Genomic DNA, 20483 nt, shown 5'->3' on the forward strand with positions numbered 1-20483 from the left:
GCCCCACTCAGGTCTGAGCTGGTTTCCAAGCCTAGAGTGAGAGAATTTGCCTACCCCAAGTGATAGAACCTTCCTGGGTCAGCTCCCTTAGGAGTTTAGGAATTTAGCTCTTTTAGAAGATAAATACAAGAAGTCTGAGCAGAAAGGCATTCCTAGCAAAGCAGTGCTGTAGCTCTTTGTCACACAGGAGCTGGCTCTTCCTGGAGCTAAGTAGCTCAAGTCCTTAGAAAGGATAATATTTTATAACACCTCTCCAACAGTAAAATCCCTTGGGGGTGCTGATTCAAATTTCAGAATTCAGAAATAGGGATTTCTGGACCCTCCCTGGGTTCAGTGAAATTAAAGTTTGTTCATATACACAGGAATAACTCAGTGTTCCATAATTAGGATTTAGTTTAAACAAACAAACAAACAAAAAGCTGGAGGCTTGGGCTCAAGTGGTAGAGAGATTGCTTAGTTAAGTTAGCAAACATGAGGCCCTGAGGTCAAATCCCAGTAGGGCCCAAAACCAAACCAAAACAATAACAAAATCTTCCCCTCTCTAAACCTCACTCAAATCTAAACTGCCCGGCAACATTTTTGTGAAGCCTTTTATCAGCTAACAAGAGCCACCTGCCTTTAAGCCAGTTTCTCTTGAGTTTAGTACACAGTAAGTTGGTGAAATAATGGCAGAGGCGTCTAGAGACTAGTATACATAGCAAGCACAAACCTTTCATATGAGCCAAAACAAGCTACCTGGCCTGAGGTTTCTCTGCTCTGGGAATGCCCCCACTGGATGGCAGGCCAGAGGTGCTGCAGGTAGCAGCTGTTGCTCAGAACCTCCATGGAGTCCTTAGTTGTAGCACAAAATCGTTACATCAAACTTTGTCCTTCTCAGAGCTGTTAATAATGAGCATGTTATACTAATTAGTTACCTCTTTCAGATATATGTACTCTTTTCCTTTGCCATTTTTTATTCTAATAAGGTCTTCTTGCCAAACTGCTTTTCAAGTTTAGTTTTGAAACTGAGAGGAGAGTGTGTGTGTGTGTGTGTGTGTGTGTGTGTGTGTGTGTGTGTGTGTGTGTGTGTGTGTGTGTGTGTGTGTGTGTGTGTGTGTGTGTGTGTGTGTGTGTGTGTGTGTGTGTGTGTGTGTGTGTGTGTGTGTGTGTGTGTGTGTGTGCCAGTACTGAGACTTGAACTCAAGGCCTCTCAGTTGGCTTTTTCCCCTCAAAGCTGGCACTCTACCACTTGAGCCATACCTGCATATCTGGATTTTTGCTGGTTCATTGGAGATAAGAATCCCATGGAGTTTCCTGTGCCAGATGGCTTCGAACCATAATCCTCAAATTTCAGCTTCCGGAGTAGGTAGGATTACAGATGTGAGTCATCAGTGCCTGGCTTGTGTTGTGTTTTGACTACAAATTAGAACATGATGTATTCAAGTATTTGTGAAACTCTATAATTCTTTACTAAGTGTAATGTAAGAATTATAGTTCATCATCCTTGGGTGGTTTTTTTCTAATTTGGTGATAAAACAATTATAAGAAAATGTGAACAATTGATGGTAAGAATATTGGTGTTCACTGTATAGTCACTGACCTTTCTACATGTTTGAAACTTTGAATGGGAATGATGATGGGAATGGGAATGAACTTTGAACAGGGAATGATGAACTCTAAAGGTACAGCAAGGATGCTGCGGAAAAGCAAAGTCCTATTTCCAAGCGCCACAGTCTAGATATCTCCCAATCTCGTCTGGGAGATAGGAACTATGAACAGTTTCTCTGCCTAAAATCCTAGCTACTCTGGCAGCTGAGATCTGAGAGTCTCAGTTCAAAGCCAGCCCAGCAGACAAATCCAAGAGCCTCTCATCTAAGAGACTCTTATCTACAATTAGCCAGTAAATTCTAGAAGTATAGGTGTGGTTTAAATGGTAGTGACAGTTTTGAGTAAAAAGCCAAATAAGAGCACAAGTTCAAGCCCTAGTACCGTTAAACACACATAAAAAATACATGTGTGGTTCTTTAACATTCCTCCCATTGACAGGTTAATCACTCTCCCTTTTTCCTTAAATCTGGGCCCACCTCACTGATTTATAATTAATATACACAGCATAAGTGACATTTAATTTCCAGGGTGAGGTCAGACACAGCCCTGAGTTCAAGCCCCAGTATCAGTGAAGAACTATTAACTGTGTCCTTATATCCTTCCAAAAGCTGTCTGGCAGACATACACAGATGGTTCTTTCTACCTCTTGTATATGTCATACGGCGTTAAGTGAATACAAGGAAGCCCGAAACTTGCTTTTGTGTTGTGTTTTTTTTTTTTTGTGATGGTGGTTATCCAAGTATTAGGAACATCTTCCAATCAGCATGCAGGTTTATCTCAGATTCAGATGCCATATAAAATTTCACTCCATGAATATCCTCAATTTATCCCATGCCTCCCTGAGAGAGCCACAAGTTATTTCTGGTTGGAGTACTTTGCAAAAATTAATGCACAAAAGTTACAATGAGCATCAGTACTCATGCAAATGTGTTTAATATGACAAAATCCTAGAGGTGAAATTGTTGTGCCAAGTTTTCCATGGAAGGTTTTACGATATTTTGAAATGGACTTACACATATCCTATGCTTTGCCATTTGCAGACTACATTCTGCCATGTAATGCTTCCAACACCTCTGTGAAATGTGCTGCCTTCACCATTCTATCGCCAGTAAAACTGAGAGTCAGAAGTTAAGGGAACCATTGTGTTTAGATGACTAGGACGCAGGAGATCTAGGACTCAGCAATGGGGAATGTCCAGCCCATGGACCATACAAGGCCCACAAAAATCACTTGGTACGTGTTGACAGAGACATGTATGCTTCAGCTGCCCTGAGGCCATTTGCCTATGCTGATCATTTTGAATGGTCCTCAAATAATGTTATTAACGCCCATGGTCCTTAGCATGTAACCCTAAACCATCTGCCTAAGGAGAAAGCCAGAACACATAACAGTGCTTGGAGGATGTGGTATTTCCACAGATAGTAGATACAAAGTCTTTTGAATGATAATTCTGAAACAGGCGCTTAATAGCTACTTTGAAAAATCACTGACCCTGTACTTGGCCTACCAAATTAACAGAATAAAAGCTGGGTATCCTTGCCTCTATGTAATTTTTCTGGTGCCTGGGGCTTGAAATCAGGGCTTAGGTGCTACCTTTTCACTTTTCTGCTTAAAGCTGGAGCTCTACCACTTGAGCCAGAACTCTACTGCCAGCTTTTTGGTGATTACTTGGAGATAGGAGACTCACAAACTTTCCTGCCCAGCCTGACTTTGAACAGCTTAGACCTTTGCCTCCTGAGTAGTTAGGGTTGCGGGCTGAGCGGCTGGCTCCTGAGCCATGTTTTTTGCCTAAGCCATGCTTTTCTGCAGTTACTTTATACTCACCTTGGAACCCAGGAGAGAGTTACAAGAGAACCAACCACCTGCCAGGTGTCAGTGCAACAAGGCTCCCCTGACCAATCCTAAAACAATGGCTGTCAGACTACATGCTGCCACCTCTGATCACCTGGCCAGGCACTGTTAAACTATTCCTATCTCTCTCCTCCTGCCCCTAGTTCTTTAGTCTATTTAAAGCTCTAGCTCATGGCTGTATCCCGAAGACAGCTGAACTGCTGTCATCCAGTAGCTGTCTATGCCACACAATAAATCTCTCTCTGCCCTTCACCAAGTCTCTTTATGTGGTGTATAGGAGCGAGTGGCTGGACCTGACTTATGGAATCCCAGGAGTTTGGGCCTGAGATCTAAAACTGGTTTTAATTACACATTTCCAAATTACCCATTTATTCTCAGGTTCAAATTTCAACACAATCCAAATGTGCACATTTTATTGCTCACTCACTAGGAATATTCAGAATTTATCTCTTGGGTTACAACAGTATGAATTGTGTTTGGGGCCTTACATCATAAAGAGCAATTTTATAATTGCTCCACTCACTCATGGAGCAAGTTTTAGAATGAGGTGATTATGGCTGCCAATTGTATCTGTCAGTGCCTAAGGTAGAAACGCTAGCTTGAGATTATATCTATATCAAATTGGAACTGCATTATTTCCCTCCCTCAATTCTTTTTTCTTTTAACATAGAGTCCAATGGAAACGCTTGCTGCTAAATGTCCCATTAGCATTTTCTGACCTTCTCCACAGTTGGGCCACAACTGCGCACCTGCTGTGGCCACTGGCACACAGAAGAAATGGAAAAGGCCACTTTATGTTCTGCAGTGGCCTAAATGCCACGGAGCAGGGAGAGCATACAAGGAGAGAAAACAAACAACAAAAGAGGAAGGTCCTGCTGATCTAGTAGAAAAATCACAAGCTTATAAATCTCAAAGATCTTTGTGCGGCGGGCAGGGTACAAAATCATCTTCGTCAGAGAAGCAGGGACAGTCTGGGAAGTCTAGTGCCATAAACACACATTTACAAATCTTTCCTCCCTAAAACAATGATAAAAGAAGGAGAAGGAAGCACAGATGGTGAACAAAAGTGATACAAGGAAAATTCCTACCTTAAATACTGAATCCATGCATTATTGTTCCTGAAATAACTATGCCAAGTGGTGGGATAGCGTGGCAGCAATTTGAAGAGAACTATTTTGTCCCTTAATTTGAAGACAGAGATTTGGAGGTGAGTAGATACATAGACAGAGATTTACATTGTAATGAACCATCACTCACGCATGGAGAGAGAGCCACTTGGAGACACTGTCCTCCCCATTTCTTATATATCCAAATATATAAGGAACACCAAAACTCAATAGTGATGATGATGATGATCTGAAATAAATGGGCAACAGTCAGTTCTTAAAGGAAGATATATAAATGGCCAGTCTGTATATAAAAACATCAGGGGCTGGGAAGGTTGCTCAGTGGTAGAATGTTTGCCTCACATGCATGAGGCCCTGGGTTCAATTCCCCAGCACCACATAAGCAGAAAATGCCAGAAGTAGCGCTGTGGCTCAAGTGGTAGGGCGCTAGCCTTGAACTGAAGAGCTGAGGGACAGTAGCAGGCCCAAAGTTCAAGCCCCACAACCGACAAAAACAAAAACAAAAAAAAACCATGCTCAGCATCACTAATCATCAAGGACAAGATCATCAAAACCCCAGTAAGATAGCATCACACTCCAGTTAGCTATTAACAAAATGACAGAAGACAAGTGTTGATAGGGATGAGCAAAAGAGGGAGCCTTTGTGTGCTGGTGGTAGCAATACAAATCAGTGAAGACATTGTGGAAAACTATAGAATTTCCTCAACATTTTTAGAAGAAATTTAGATAGCCCTCCCTGGGTCTCTTGATGGACCCAGATGCTTCCACGTGTGGTTTACTTCATGGCACGCCATGCCTTCTGTTCTTGAGAATCTACCGGGGTCTTACTACATAGTCCAGCTGGATTTTAACTGGTGATCCTCCTGCCTCCACTTCCCAAATGCTTGGATTACAGGCCAAAAGCTTTGCCATGATACCACAGGCACTTGTAGTCTGGAAGGGGCCCAGAAGGTACAGATACAGACTTCAAGGTCCAGCAGACCCAGCCTTTAGGCTCCACCAACTACTTCAGAGCATTTCCACTTCACAGTCATCAAAGAGCCAAAGGAAAAGGAGAAATACCCTGTCTGCAGCGACCATGAAGAGGGTCCCAAGGGTAGTGACCACACAGATATTCTTCCTTTCCACGTCGAAGCCCCCAAAATACCAGGGACATTAGAGAGGAAGAGGGAGAGAGGGAGGGAAGACACAGTAGAAACTGGAGGTCTAATCTCAGCAGACTCACATCTCATTCTGCTGCCTGGAATTTGGCCATTTAAGATTTAAATGTTGCCGGGTGCCGGTGGCTCACACCTGTAATCCTAGTTACTCAGGAGGCTGAGATCTGAGGATCATGGTTCAGAGCCAGCCCAGGCAGGAAAGTCTATGAGACTCTTATTTCCAAAAAACCACTAAAAAACCAGAAATGGCGCTGTGGCTCAAGCGGCAGAGCACTAGCCATGAGCTGAAGAGCTGAGGGATAGCACTCAAGCCCAGAGTTCAAGCCCCACAGCCAACAACAACAACAACAACAAAATTTAAATGTTTAAGTTTCCATCTTAAAATCCATCTTTGACAAACAAACACATTTCATTCTAGATCATATTCTGGATTGAAAACACATTGCTATGAACTCCTTTGTCAAAATTTCAGTGTAGATTTTATGGTTTGTTATCAGTGCTCAATTTTTCTGAATGTGTGAGACAATATTTGTATGGAAGAATTCTTGTTTTTAGAAGGCAGTTGGTAAAGTATATTAAGGGTTTTATGTGGGCTACTGTTTGTCAAATTGTTTATCAAAAACAAGAATGTGCATGCAAGTACAATCTACATTTAACTCTCTAGCCAGAGAGGGGTTAAACAAATAAGACAAAGTATTAACATTTGATAAATTTTGGTAAAGGATACAAAAATGTTCACTGTACTCTTGTTCTCTGTATTATTCTTGAGACTTTTATAAAAGACTGGTTTCTATTTTAGAAATAAAAAGTTTCATCCGTTGGAAAAAAAGAAATTTATATAGAACTACCACAGGATCCAGCAATCATTCTTCTGGGTACACATCCAAAAGAACTGAAATCAGTATGTCAAAGAGACATCTGCCCTCCCTGTTTATCATAGATTATTCACAATAGATGAGAAATAGGAACTACCTACACATCCACCCACCGATTAAAGTATGAAGGATATGTGTTACCTATATACAATAGAAACCAATTCAGCTATAAGAAAAATAAGGTGATTCTATCATTTACTGCAACATGAAAGATATTATGCTAAGTGAAATGAACCAAGCATGGGGTAGCAACTATCATCTGATCTCATTCATATGTAAAATCTAAAAAGAGAAAGTTGATCTCATAAAGGTTGAGAATAGAATCTATATTTTTGGAGCTATGTTGGTGGTTATAAAAGGCTGGAAGAGCAGGGGAAAGGAGGATTGGGGTAATATTGATTAAAGGATAATGAAGTTATAGTTAGCTAGGAGAAAGAGGGTCCAATATCCTGTTCCATGATAGCTTGATCATAGATGAAAACTGTGAGCTCTTATTGATTTTTAAGAATCTAGAAGAAATTATTTTTAATACTCAATGTACATAGTAAAAATGGAAGCAGGTAACTTATGGGGATGGGCAGAGTTAGGACAGATGGGGAGGACAATAATAGAAGGAGTAACTGACCAAGATGCAATGCAGTCATATACTGACATGTCGAGTTGAAATCCCTTTGTACAGCTACAAAGATGATTTTTGAAAGGTTTTCACCATGAAAAACTGATTTAGGAGACAGAAATAGTTATCTTGGTCTGAGCAGTTACACAATGTACACACGTATGGAAACATTAAATATTTGTTCTAGACTCAGGGTAGAATATCCATGTCCTGTTGTGTTGTTTTTTTTTCCTTTGACTCACAGATACTGGCAATGAAGAACATGGCAATTTCACTTTTTCTAACCTATTTCTTTTTTTTTCCTGTCTCTGCTGCTGTAAAAGTCATAGTCACTCCCTTCCCATCAGCTGGAACAGCCATGAACACATTCCTAGCCACAGACAAATAAGCGAAAGTCTCTTTGCTTTCCCACCCTCCTACTGGAATAGTAACACAGCCTGGGGGAGAGCAGACATCACTAAAATGAAAGAGGAGGACAGAAGAAGTTCTTTGAACTTGGTGGCACCATTGAGTCATCCTCTCAGTCCAGGATTGACCACATGTGGCTACTACTTGAAGTTGACCATAATTCGTTGGATTTTGTTTTGGCGTTTTTTTTTTTCCTCAGTTGTGGGGCTTAAACTCTGGACCTGGGCACTGTCCCTCAGCTCTTAAAATCAAGGCTAGCATTCTACCACTTGAGTCACAGTACTACTTCCAGTTTTCTGGTGGTTTATTGGAAATAAGAGTCTCATGGACTTTCCTGCCCAGGCTGGCTTTGAACCGTGATCCTCAGATCTCAGCCTACTAAGTAGCTAGGATTACAGGTGTGAGCCACCAGCACCCAGCAGAAGATAGGAAGCCGGGTGCTAGTGGCTGACCATAATTCTAATTCAGTAAAATATTACCTAAGAGCCAAGCCCCTTTCCAACTGAGTGTCAACCCTAGGAAAACAGCACCAGAAAGAATGAAGAGAGGACTTCTGCAATACTTATGATCAGGTGTGGAGATGAGTGGCATGGTGGTTAATCTTGATTTGCTACTCAGGAGAGATTAAATCTGAGTGCCGATGGCTCATGCATATACTCCGAGGTGCTCAGGAGCCTGAGATCTGAGGATCATGATTTGAATTGAACCAGGAGAGACAAATTCTCTAGACTTTATCTCCAATTAATCAGTAAAAAGCTGGAACTGGAAGCCTGGCTCAGATGGTAGTGTGCCAACTATGAGCAAAAATATCATTGATTGAATGAGAAAAGGAGGCCATAAATTTGACCCCAATACTGGCCAAAACAACATGGAGCAGCAGGAACAACATAACAAAATCAGAATTCAAGCAATATGTGTAAAATTAGGTGCCAAGAAAAGCATACATTCTGAAGGGGAAGCAGGGTTCCAAGGACGAAAAGCCTGGTAGGATTAGAACTCTTCTATTAGTGTGTTTCAGGACTGGCTGGCAATAAACAGGCTCATAGTTCCAGCAGGTTAGTCTCTCATGTTACATGCAGGAAAAGACTACTAGCTCAAACAGAGCATGCTTAGTGGAGCTAAGACTGGTGAACAAAACTCTCTTATTCTCATGTCCTAATCCAAAGGTCATGATTCCATCTTAGAACAAGAAGCAAGCCCAGCTTTCCATCTTGGCCTTTTTTCCCCTTATTCCTGCCAGTCATACTTTTCATCTTTCAAGAAAAAGCCTTTTGAAAAACTATGTTAATCCCATTTTTGCTCCCATAGTGATAAAGCACATATCTACTAGGCTCTGGCTGGAGCATCACCAAATAGCCGCAGTTCTCACAATGTTGAGATTCTGCTGTGCCAGAGGCTTCTCTTTATGTCTGAATTCACTTTCATTCACAGGGTTCATTCAGAGTTGAGATAGCCCACACAGTCTAACTTGTTTTGGAGCAAAGATTCTCAGGCTGTAGTTTTTTTTTTTTTCTATTAAGATACAAACTTCATAGCGTAAGTCTCTTGTAATAGCATAATTTCAAGGTAGACAATGTTCTGTACTGTTATGTACAATTCTAACATGAAAATCCAAAGGGCTGTCAAAACAGAAAAAATATCAAGAATGTCTATAATCAAAAGGACAGAGTGTTTGACATAATATTCCAATGCTAGAAGATATATTAAAGAAAAGTAGAAGCCTCAGACATGACTGGTGGGAATGTAAACTGATTCAGTTTGAGAGACAGTTTGATAATTTCTCATCATAGATTTTAATCATAGGTATCATATCCAACAATTCCATTTCCACGTAGATTCTCAACAGAAACTTGTAAATATTTTGAATGACCAGAACAGCCTACTAGCAAAAAACAAAAAACCAGAACCAACACAAATGCCCATTGTGCCAGCCAGTCAGCTCTTTGTTGATGAGAAAAATGCCCAAGAAAGACAAATTAAAAGCAAAAAAGACTGATTGTGGATCAGGATTTCAGAGATTTCAATCTATTAGTTTAAGACTGACTCAAGGCATAAAAACCTCAAGGCAGTGAGATTATGTGGAAGAAGGAGCTATTCATCTCATGGTAGCCAGGAAGCAAACATTTGAAACAAGGTATAGCCCTGAAGATAGCTGAGCCCCAAGTGACTCACATCCTCCAACTAGGCCCTACCTTTGATTTTTCTACAACCTCCCAATAATGCTATCAACTTATGGAACCATCAAGGTTATAAATATAGATGTGAAAAATAATCTGATTAATAGAGAGAAATGTAGCTCCATGAAAAAGCACTTGTCTGTCATGCATGAGGCCCATGGTTTGGTCCTCAACACTGTAATATATATATATGATCATTATTTTTATTAGAATAAATATTACTAGAATTATTCACTATAGACATATAGAAAAATTCCATTTTCAACATATCCAAGTTATTCTATGAGATCCCCAACAAAAAGACAAAAGTCACTATGAATTCCATGTAGTCTGTTACTGATTTCTCAGACAAAACAAATAATTTGACCAGCATTGTAGGAGTATGAACAGAAATGGAAAAGTTAATTTTAAGAGGCTAGCATGTTCCTGGGAAGCCTGGCACCAATGTGTCATTTGCTCCAGATCTAATAACCTTATTGGCTCCAAGCCCTCAATAATTCTTTGTTATACTTTGCTCTTACTTTCATTGTCCTTACCCTATAAATCAATGACCCAGATGTCTTTATCAGTCCCTGAAAGCCCCTATGACAAACCATCATTCTGTTTCTGCTTCTCTCAAAAAGAAAATTATGAAACTGTAACCCATCTGTACATCACCTTTATAATAATAATTTTTAATTTTACTTTTTCAAAAAATAGAAGCTTCAATGAGGAATGAAAGAAAGGAAACTGAGCAAATAAATCAATGGCATTCACCCACACATTCCTACTTTCTTTCTAGTTATTTAGAAAGAACTCTTAACCTGCTTTTCCAAAGACTGGCTTTTTTCATCATCTCCAATCTGATTCTCTTCTGCACTTTCTCAGACATCTCTCCAGCAATCATCTTGTTTGTTTTTGCAGGTACTAGGGCTTGAACTTAGGGCCTAGATGCTATCCCTTAGCCTTTTATATTAAAGACTGTCCCTCTATCTGAGCTACACATCCACTTCCAGCCTTTTGGTGGTTAATTGGAGATAAAAGTTTCACAGACTTTGCTGCCTGGGCTGGCTTCGAACCATGGTTCAGATCTCAGTCTCTTGAATAGACAGGATTACAGCATGAGGCACTGGTACCAGGCACAAGTAGTATAATTTTAGATGTTCCTATGTATCACACCATGTATTTCATGAGAATGTGCTAGTGGTGTAGCCAACGTGAATTTTCACCTATTCCTAGATAATACATTTTGAGATCTCAGGCGATTGAAGCTAAATCTTTTCACATTCTAAGAAGTTGAATTTAAATACATTACTGACATACTTCCTTTGTTCTTCTCAAAACAAATAGTTCAGTGTTTGAGAGAGCAGTGAGCCAAGTAGAGGTGATTATTTCTAGACTTCCTATTATCTGTCTTAAGGGTTCCTGGAAATGGTATTTAATGAGGTAGGTTTTCTTTTTCTTTTTCTTTCTTTCTTTCCAGAGAAGACTTTGATGTGGCTGAAAATTTATTCTTTCTCAAGTGTAGGCAGCGTACCAATTAACTCACACTAAATGCCCTGGCTGCACTCCTGGTTTGTAGTTTATTATATTCATCATGCAATATATAAACTCCACCTCTTCCTACACTTCTTTCCTAAAGACTCTAGACAATTTCCTCAGCAACTTTCTGCTCTGTCTTGGTCTTTTAACTTACATTTATTTTGTCTTTTTCCACAAATGATCAAAATAGAGGTGAAAATAAGAGGAGGAAGGTGAAACAGGAAAGCTGTGACTCTGAACAGCTGATGGAACCGGAACTCATGCCAGTTTTATTCACTTTCAGATCCATTTATGACACAACTTACAGCAGGACAGACATAAAGGAACAGAGATGAACAAATACCACATGAGTCTCAGGACTTACAATTTTGTGGCAAACATCGTCACACATACAACCACAGGACAAAGCGGAAGGAAATGATTGCTAGAATTATTTCCCTAATGTTGTGTTGTTGTGATTTTTTTTTAATTAAAGGGACACTTGCACTATCTTCAGACACAGTTGAATGGGGATTATGTAATGTTGTGCCTCTAAGCACTTCTCAATCTGGTGGTTAGAAAAAGAACAAAGGAAGTTAAAGAAAAGTCATTTAAATGTGAAAGTTGGAGGCACTGTACCAAAGTGGGCAAGGCCTTTAGCTGCCAACAGTCTTTCTTCCCCTACTGTTCGGGTCTGCTGACTCAGTCTCTTTCTTTTTTATTTCCATTTAGAACCTCGGGTATTTGTCTAAGTGATTTTCATTTTACAAGTCCATACGTTCCTTCATCACAAGGCAACACCTATTTATAAGGGAAGCAGGCAAGCAGAGTCTGTAGCTAAGCAGTCATCTGCCTTTCTACAACTCTTCATGCTAATAGGAAAATGAAGAAAATAGATGCTTGAGGAGAATTAGTGTTCTCTGCCCTGGAATGTCTACCCTCCCCGAGAAAATATTACTGTTTTGAATATGAATACAAATTTCTTTCCTTAAGATCTCTCTCCCGATTTCTAAACTATTGATTCCAAATATGTACAGGATATCGCTACTTAGGTCCTTGAACCTGTAGCATGCATGGGGAAAACACCGCTAATTGTCTGTTCTCCCAGTATCCATTTTCCCCTTAATCCTTTAAGAGAGGAAGACCAGAATATTCTCTTGCCACAGAAGGAATGTGGAACCTGAAAGTCCCCCAGAGTTTCAAATGTTACAGAGACTTGCTCCCCTGCTTGGTGCTACAAAATGGTGGTGGAGTCTTTATGAGGTGGGGCTTAATAAAAGGTCTTTAGGTTATTGAAGGCATTCCCTAAAAGAAGATTGAAGGGGCAGTGGTCTTTTCCTCTTCCATCTTTCTTCTTGCTCCCTAATAATAAAATGGTTTTGCTCTCCCATGATGACTACCTCATCCATCGCCCCCAAAAACAACAGAGACAATCATAGATTGGAACTTCCAAATCCATGAGCAAAAATCTTTTCTCTTTTTATCATCTTGGGTATTTTGTTATAGTGAAGTAAAGCTGACTCACACCAACCGCAGCAGCCCATTTTTTCAGCCTCCCTTACACCTAAGTGTGGCCTTGTGTTTAACATTAGTCAGCAGATATGTGCAGAGTAGAAGTCAGCAGAACTGATAAGTTCAGCTTCTGGATTCTACCCTTAAAAGTACACTGTTGTGTATGTATGGTATGTGCTCACAATGGTGAGAGATGGACTCACCATCTTGAATGTTGACGTGAAAACTACAAGATGAAAATTACAAAAACAAGAAAGAAGGTACTTAAGTCTCTAAAACTTTAGCTGTTTATGTCACCAATTCTGGCAAGAAGGCTGAAAAGTCACCTTTGTTTCTTTTTAAAGAATCAATACGTTGAGGTCTCTAATACAGCAGCAACCTGAAGCACCATCTAAAAGACATTATTTCCAGCTGCCATGTTAAATGTGAACTTGGACAATAGCATTAAGAACACAATTATAATTATGTTTGGATATTCTAAAATATCATCTTTGGCTATAATCCTTCTGTCTCATGATAACAGTAAAATCCAAAGCCATAAGGACATGCTAGTTTCCTTTAAGTACACATGAAAAAAAAATTTTTAAAGTAAAGCCCAGGCTGAAGGAAATTTAATTCAAAACAGAAAGTAAGTAGGAATATAGGCCAAGTTTCTAAGGATCTGCAGGAAGCTAAAATGGGCCAATCAGAAGTTCATCAAGAATGTAATTATAAAACTGTAGACTCATTGATGAAGGCCTTGAAAATGCTGATGTCTACCTGCTCCTTTCACAAGTCCAGAATTCCAAGTTAAAGAATTGTCCAGGTTTATAGAATGGCTCAGTAATGTAACAAATGCTATGGTGTATAAAAATATGCCCAAGAGAGGCTGGGAAGGTGGCTCAGTGGTAGGGTGCTTGCCTTGCATGCATGAGGCCCTGAGTTCAATTCCTCAGCACCACATAAGCAGAAAAAAAAGCCGGAAGTGATGCTATGGCTCAAGTGGTAGCTAACCTTGAGCTGAAGAGTTGAGGGACAGTGCCCAGGCCCAGCGTTCAGGTCCCGTGACCGACAAAAAAAAGACAAGAATAAAAATATGCCCAAGTGAAAACCATTCTGGAAACCACCAAATTAGTTTAGGGAAATAAGAGGATATTTTTGTAATGATATATTCTGTTCAAAACTCAAAACCCTGTTGTACAGATGATACCTCCCAAAAGCATGCGAGGAGTTAGGGGAGGGGATATCAATGTAATTACATTTTAGAATTTGTACATTCTAAAATCAGATGGTCTGAGGCCTGAATGTGTATGTTTGATAAAGGGAATCATCCAAGACTATTTACTCCAAAAATGAGAAGCGTCTGTGTTAACTGTCCATCAAAGAAAATGGAAGATGTGGTACACACGCTAGGGTTTATCAGGACTAAAAGGATGATGTCATCTTCAGCGTAGAATGGTTTGTGCCACTCAGATATTCTCCAGCATGACTCTTCTTTAAGGGCCTGTGCTTAGGGGCCCCCAGACAATTAATGATAAAGGGGCTGAGCCTAAAAATCTCTGAGGCTATCTGGACACAGGCAGAATTACTCTTTCTTGAAAGAACTGAGTCTACAAAGGGGTAATGCATATGTGCCTCTGATCATATAAAATAATATTTATCAAAAGGAACTCCAGGAAATGGAAACAAGCTTTTTTTTCTTTGTTGTTGTTTTCATATTTTCTTTGTTTCTTGTTTATTTGTTTATGAGGATTCCACAGAAATGGGGGAACAAAGGGGGAACAAATCCAGCAGTGGTACTCACTAGACACTATACTGAAAATGAACTATGCAGCTTGTGGGGGGGGACAGGAAGGAAAAACTAGGAGAGAATGAGGGAAGGGATTACATTGTCCAAAAAGAAATATACTCTTTACCTGACTTATGTAACTGAAACCCCTCTGTACATCACCTCTATAATAACAATAAAAAATGTTGTAAAAAAATTTAGTCTGTGGGATGAAATGTAACCCAAAGGGATGGAGAAAGGGTAAAAGGTGCATTCTGCAAGCAGCAAGCTAGTTTTACAAGTAAGGAATTAGGACTCTAGAGAGGGGGTTGGGGATGGAATGGATAGACATTATTTGCTAGACATGGAGATGTCAGCGATTTGAGAAATAAGCCAGACCAGTCTCCTCCCTGAGCAGAAAAGAAGAGCTATTTAAGAAACCTTGCAGTTGTATCATAAACATGTGCTAAATCAAACTCAACATGGGCTAAAGGGGCCTTCATGCACACGTCCTTGCATAATGAATTTGCAATCCAACTTATTATGTAAACAAATTCAAAACCTAACTTGGGGGGCTGGGAAGGTGGCTCAGTGGTAGAGCGCTTGCCTTGCATGCCTGAGGCCCTGGGTTCAATTCCTCAGCACCACATAAGCAAAAAGAAAAAAGCCAGAAGTGGCGCTGTGGCTCAAGTACTAGAGTGCAAGCCTTGAGCTGAAGAGCTGAGGGACAGCGCCCAGGCCCAGAGTTCAGGCCCCACGACCGGACCACCACCCCCAAAAAAATAAAAATAAATAAAAAATAAAAAACCTAACTTGGACCAGTTGCCTGTGGCTTATACCTGTCATCCTAACCACTTAAAAGGTTGAGACCTGGAGGGCTGTGGTTCAAAGTCAGCCTGGATAGAAAAGTCTGAGAGATTAAAGTCTGAGAGATTCTATCTTCAATATATCAGCAAAATGCCAGGAAAAGAGCTGTGGCTTAAATAGTAAAGCATCAGCCATAGGCAAGAACGCTGAGTGAACATACAAGGTCTAGAGTTCAAGGCCCCAGTACCAGCAAAAGAAAATCTAACTTAGTATTTTGGTTTGTAACAAAAGCTGAGTCTCATCCAATCACAGCAGCCAAGCTTCAGTCAACCAATCATAGGGCACCAACTGTTCAAACCATATTCAAATAAGGCAACAATCAAGCTGAAACCAATCCACTGTCTTCTGTATGTCAATTCTGTTTTTCTGTCCAAGCAGCCTTGGAGTATATCAATCTTGCTCAGGTTCAGAAGGCTGCTGAATGCCAGAACAACAACTAAAAGTCAATGAAGAAGTCTCTAAACTAATAAGTCTGCCTCTATAAATATGTGTATTTAATTTTAATGTTCTCTTGTTCTTTTTGATAATGATTTTAAACTTTTTATTTGCACAAATTTATTAAACAAAGGGGATTCGTGGTGGTATTTATGACATGCATATGATGTACTTTTTTAACTATTCCCTCATTCTTAACTCTCTTTCCTCTTCCCCCTCCTTAAACTATTTTCTTTTTATGTTTTAGGTCTGAGACTGGGACTTGAACCCAGTACCCAACACTTTCACTTATTGGCTAGTGCTCTACCAACTGAACCAGGTCTCCAATCCCAACTATTAAGTTTTTGGGGCTTCATTGTGCTATTTTCCTACATATATAATGTATTCCTATACTATTTATCCCCTCTTACTTCCTCTTAAAATTTATCATTAGCAATTTTTCATATGCTTTATGGGCTTCATGATTTTTTTTTACTGGCTTCTTAGCATTCCATTACATGGATATACTGAGCTTTGTTGAAATATTCTTGAAACTTAAGCATTTAAGATGCTCCTACCTTTCTGGCGGTGATGACCTCCTCCCGAGAACATGCCTCTTGCAAAGGATCTCCTTCATCCCTCTCCTGAAGAGGAGAAGAGGAGACACAAAAAGAAGCACCTGGTACAGAGCCCATTTCCATGGATGTGAAATGCCCAGAATGCTATAAAATCACCACGGTCTTTAGCCATGCACAAACAGTTTTGTGTATTGGTTGCTCTACTGTCCTCTACCAGCCTACAGGAGGAAAAGCGAGGCTTATAGAAGGATGTTCCTTCAGAAGGAAGCAGCACTAAAAGCACTGTGAACCAAGATGAATGGGAAGCCATCCCAATAAACACAGTTTGGATAAATCGTGTTCATTGTCTTGTTTAACTCCTAGGAACTTCCTGCCTCAAGTATTCAAGGGCAACCAGAAGAGAAGAATGCTAGTCTTTTGAGGCAATTTGTGAAATAAAATGAAGGCAATTTCCAAGTCAAAGTCCACGGTGCAGATATAAGGACTTCTTACCTAGAAAGATGAAAGCTGTTGATGCCAACACCACAAAGAGGGTAAAGAGGAGGATCTGGTAAGAACCAACGAACCGCTTGAAGACACCTGGATTTGCACACTGATCTACACATTGGATATAACAGAAAATAGTTATTTTATAAGACAAAGCAGATGCTGCATTTGAGGACATGGTCATAAGAGTAAACTGGGTGCCAGTGGTTCATGCTATAATTCTCAAGAGACTGAGATTCTTGGTTAGAAGCCAGCCTGGCCAGGAAAGTTCATGTGAGTCCATTTAGCCAGTAATGTTAAGCTGTGGCTCAAGTGGTAGAGCACCAGCCTTAAGCAGAAAATGCTAAGAGGCAACACCCACACCTTTAATTCAAGCCCCCCCCCCAAAAAATACCAACCTAGGTATACATCTATTAAGTGAAATTTTGAGATCTAATGATCAGAACATGAGTGTGGTATATCTGGATTCTATTGGTGATAAATGCATTCTTCTGACAGTATTTGTAGCTTATTTATGTTGCTGACTTTAAATGTCCCATTAAAGCTTTATAGAGTACGTGTAAAAAAAATGCTCCTAATATATTGTGAGGAATAATTTACTGTCAGTAAGGAGTATGCTTCCTGACATAAACATTCTAAATTACCAACAGTAGGTGCATATTAAAGTCAATAATTAATTTTGATTCTCCATAAATATATGCAATCAAATTAGCTTTTTCAATTTTGCATTCTCTCACCAAAACAAAAAAAAGATCATTTTTGTTACCCCCCTCTGGGCCTGGGCACTGTCCCTCAGCTCTTCGGCTCAAGGCTAGCACTCTACCACTTGAGCCACAGCGTCACTTCCAGCTTTTTCTGCTGATGTGGTGCTGAGGAATTGAACCCAGGGCCTCATGCATGCAAGGCAAACACTCTACCACTGATCTACCTTCCCAGCCCATGGGATGTTGTTATTTTTAAAATTTCAAGACTAGGTCATGATAACTAACAACTGTAATCCCAATTAGTAAGAAAGTGGTGGTAAGGAGGATCATGGTTTGAGGATCACCCAGACAAAATGTTAGTAAATCCCACTTCAACCAATAAGCTGAATGCGGTGGCTCCTGCCTGTCATCCCAACTCCACAGGAAGCATAAAGAGAAGGAACATAGGCAAGGGTTGGCTTATATAAAAACACAAGAACATATCTGACAGATAACTAAAGCAAAAAGGACTGTGTGCATGACTCACGTGATAGAGTACCTGCCTAACAAGCATATAACCCTCAGTTCAAACCCAAACAGAAAAGAATTTCAAACTCTAATTTTCTACTTTTCTGTCAGGTACCAGTAGCTCTCACCTATAATCCTAGCTACACAGAATACTGAGATCTGAGACTCATGATGCAAAGCCAGCTTAGGTAGGAATGTCCACGAGACTCTAATCTCCAGTTAAACACCAGAAAGAAATGGAGGTAGGGATTAAGTGGTAGAGTGTTAGCCTTAAGCACAAAAGCTCAGGGACAGCACCCAGGCTGTCAAGATCCTGAGGTCAAGATCCAACACTTGCATACACACACAAAGAAAGAAAAATTACTACTTTTCCTTTAACAATGTAGATTTTAAGGCTCCAGTTCATAGTGGCAGTAAACCTGGAGTAATGGCTGGCTAGTGTGACTGCAAGGTCACAGACTTCCCATGATGCTCTTCTTCACCTCTAAGCAGATCATATGAACGAGTTTAGGGGTCATACCCATACTTGCCTCCTTAAGCTTATATTCAGAATTTATACTCTCATGTATAACTTTCATGACCTTTTTAAAAATGTATATATTGGGCTGGGAAGGTGGCTCAGTGGTAGACTGCTTGCCTTGCATGCATGAGGCTGGGTTCAATTTCTTAGCACCACATAAGCAGAAAAAACTGGAAGTAGTGCTGTGGCTCAAGTGGTAGAGTGCTAGCTAGCCTTGAGCTGAAGAGCTGAGGGACAGTGCCCAGGCCCAGAGTTCAAGCCCCATGACTGGCAAAAAATAAAAAATAAAATAAATAAAAAATAAAAATGTATATATTAGTTTGAGAAAGTATACAGCAAAGTAATAGCTAATTAATTGAACACTGTAAGACACTGAGATTTTAAGTCTTATGTCTAGATACACTCATCTAGAATATACATATTTGTCTCACTCAAAACAAGTAGAATGCTGACATTGGTGTAATCCTACACAGGAGGCTAAGATTTGAGGATATCAGTTCAAAGGAAAGCCTGGGCAGGAAAGTCCATGAGACACATATTTCCAATTAACTAGCATAAAGCCAGAAGTGGAGTTGTGGCTTAAGACGTAGAGCCAGCAGTAAGCAAAAAAGCAAAGGGACAGAGTTCAGGCTCTGAGTTCAAGACCCAGTACCATACAAAGAGGAAAAAAATGTAGAAATTCAGCTTTCAGATGCAGAACGCTGACAAGAGATTGTTAAAATAAGCTCTTCTTCCTAAAGGAGAGAGAGAGCTCTGCCTAAAGGCTGCTGGGTTTCTGTCCATTTTTGCAGAATACTATAAACCTCTGTTACCTAAATATTGACATTTTACCCTTTTTATGGGATTTGTCTGCATTCTAACTCAAACATAATAAAACTGGCACTCTTTACAATTAGAAGATGAGTTCTCTATTTTTTAGGGTTAAGGGGAATCTTACATGATTCCTGTTGTCTAAAGGATTTTTCCTGTACTAGCAGCTTATGTCATTAAAAAAAATCACTTTTTTTAAGACAGTCTCTCTCTACAGCTCATCCTAACCTTGTTGTCCTTCTGTCTTGGTCTCCTAAATGCTGGCATTACAGGCAGGAGCCACCAACAGTGGAACTTTTTGTAGGTGGTGGTGGTCATCGTGGGGCTTGAACTCTGGTCCTGGGCACTGTAGCTCTTCAGCTCAAGGCTAGCGCTCTACCACTTGAGCCATAGCACCACTTCCAGGTTTTTGGCAGTTAATTGGAGAGAAGAGTCTCATGGACATTCCTGCCTGGGCTCTGAACTGTGAGCCTCAGATCTCAACCTCCTGAGTAGCTAGGATTACAGGAGTGAGTCACCGGTGCCCAGCCCAACAGTGGAACTTTTAAAAAACAATTTGGGGAGCTAGAGTCATGGCTCAGTGGTACAGTGCTCACTTAAAAAGCCCAAGGTTCTGAGTTCATTGTCAGAAGGTTGACAGGTTTCAAGGTTTTGGTAAAGAATTGTGCCACTTGGTTAACAAAACTCTCTCTCTTTCATTCTGCGTGTATGGTTAAAAAGCCCAAGGTTCTAAGTTCATTGTCAGAAGGTTGACAGGTTTCAAGGTTTTGGTAAAGAATTGTGCCACTTGATAGACAAAACTCTTTCTCTTTCATTCTGCGTGTGTGTGTGTGTGTGTGTGTGTGCTGGGGTTTGAACTCAAGGCCTTGTGCTTGTTAGGCAGGTACTCTACTGCCAAGCAGAGACTCTTCAGTTCAGGTTTTTCTATGTAAGGAAACAAATTTCATCTGAAGTTTACTCATTCAGCTAGTAGAGAAGTCAAGATGAAAAGACAAGAACATATGTGGGTAGATTATCAGAATCTGAGCAAGTAACAT

The 20483-nt window shown here is 40.2% G+C and overlaps 1 protein-coding gene and 1 pseudogene across 2 annotated transcripts in view; one reads left to right on the plus strand and one right to left on the minus strand.

Annotated features, from left to right (window-relative positions):
- The window catches only part of Lpar1 (lysophosphatidic acid receptor 1), a 282752-nt gene that overhangs the window by 252728 nt on the left and 9541 nt on the right, over positions 1-20483 (minus strand). The gene's annotated exons all lie outside the window — the stretch shown is intronic.
- On the plus strand, positions 16424-16751 carry LOC122121550 (annotated as a pseudogene).

The sequence above is a fragment of the Dipodomys spectabilis genome, unplaced genomic scaffold, assembly GCF_019054845.1.
Source record: "Dipodomys spectabilis isolate Male_0828 unplaced genomic scaffold, ASM1905484v1 ptg000006l, whole genome shotgun sequence".
NCBI lineage: Eukaryota > Metazoa > Chordata > Mammalia > Rodentia > Heteromyidae > Dipodomys > Dipodomys spectabilis.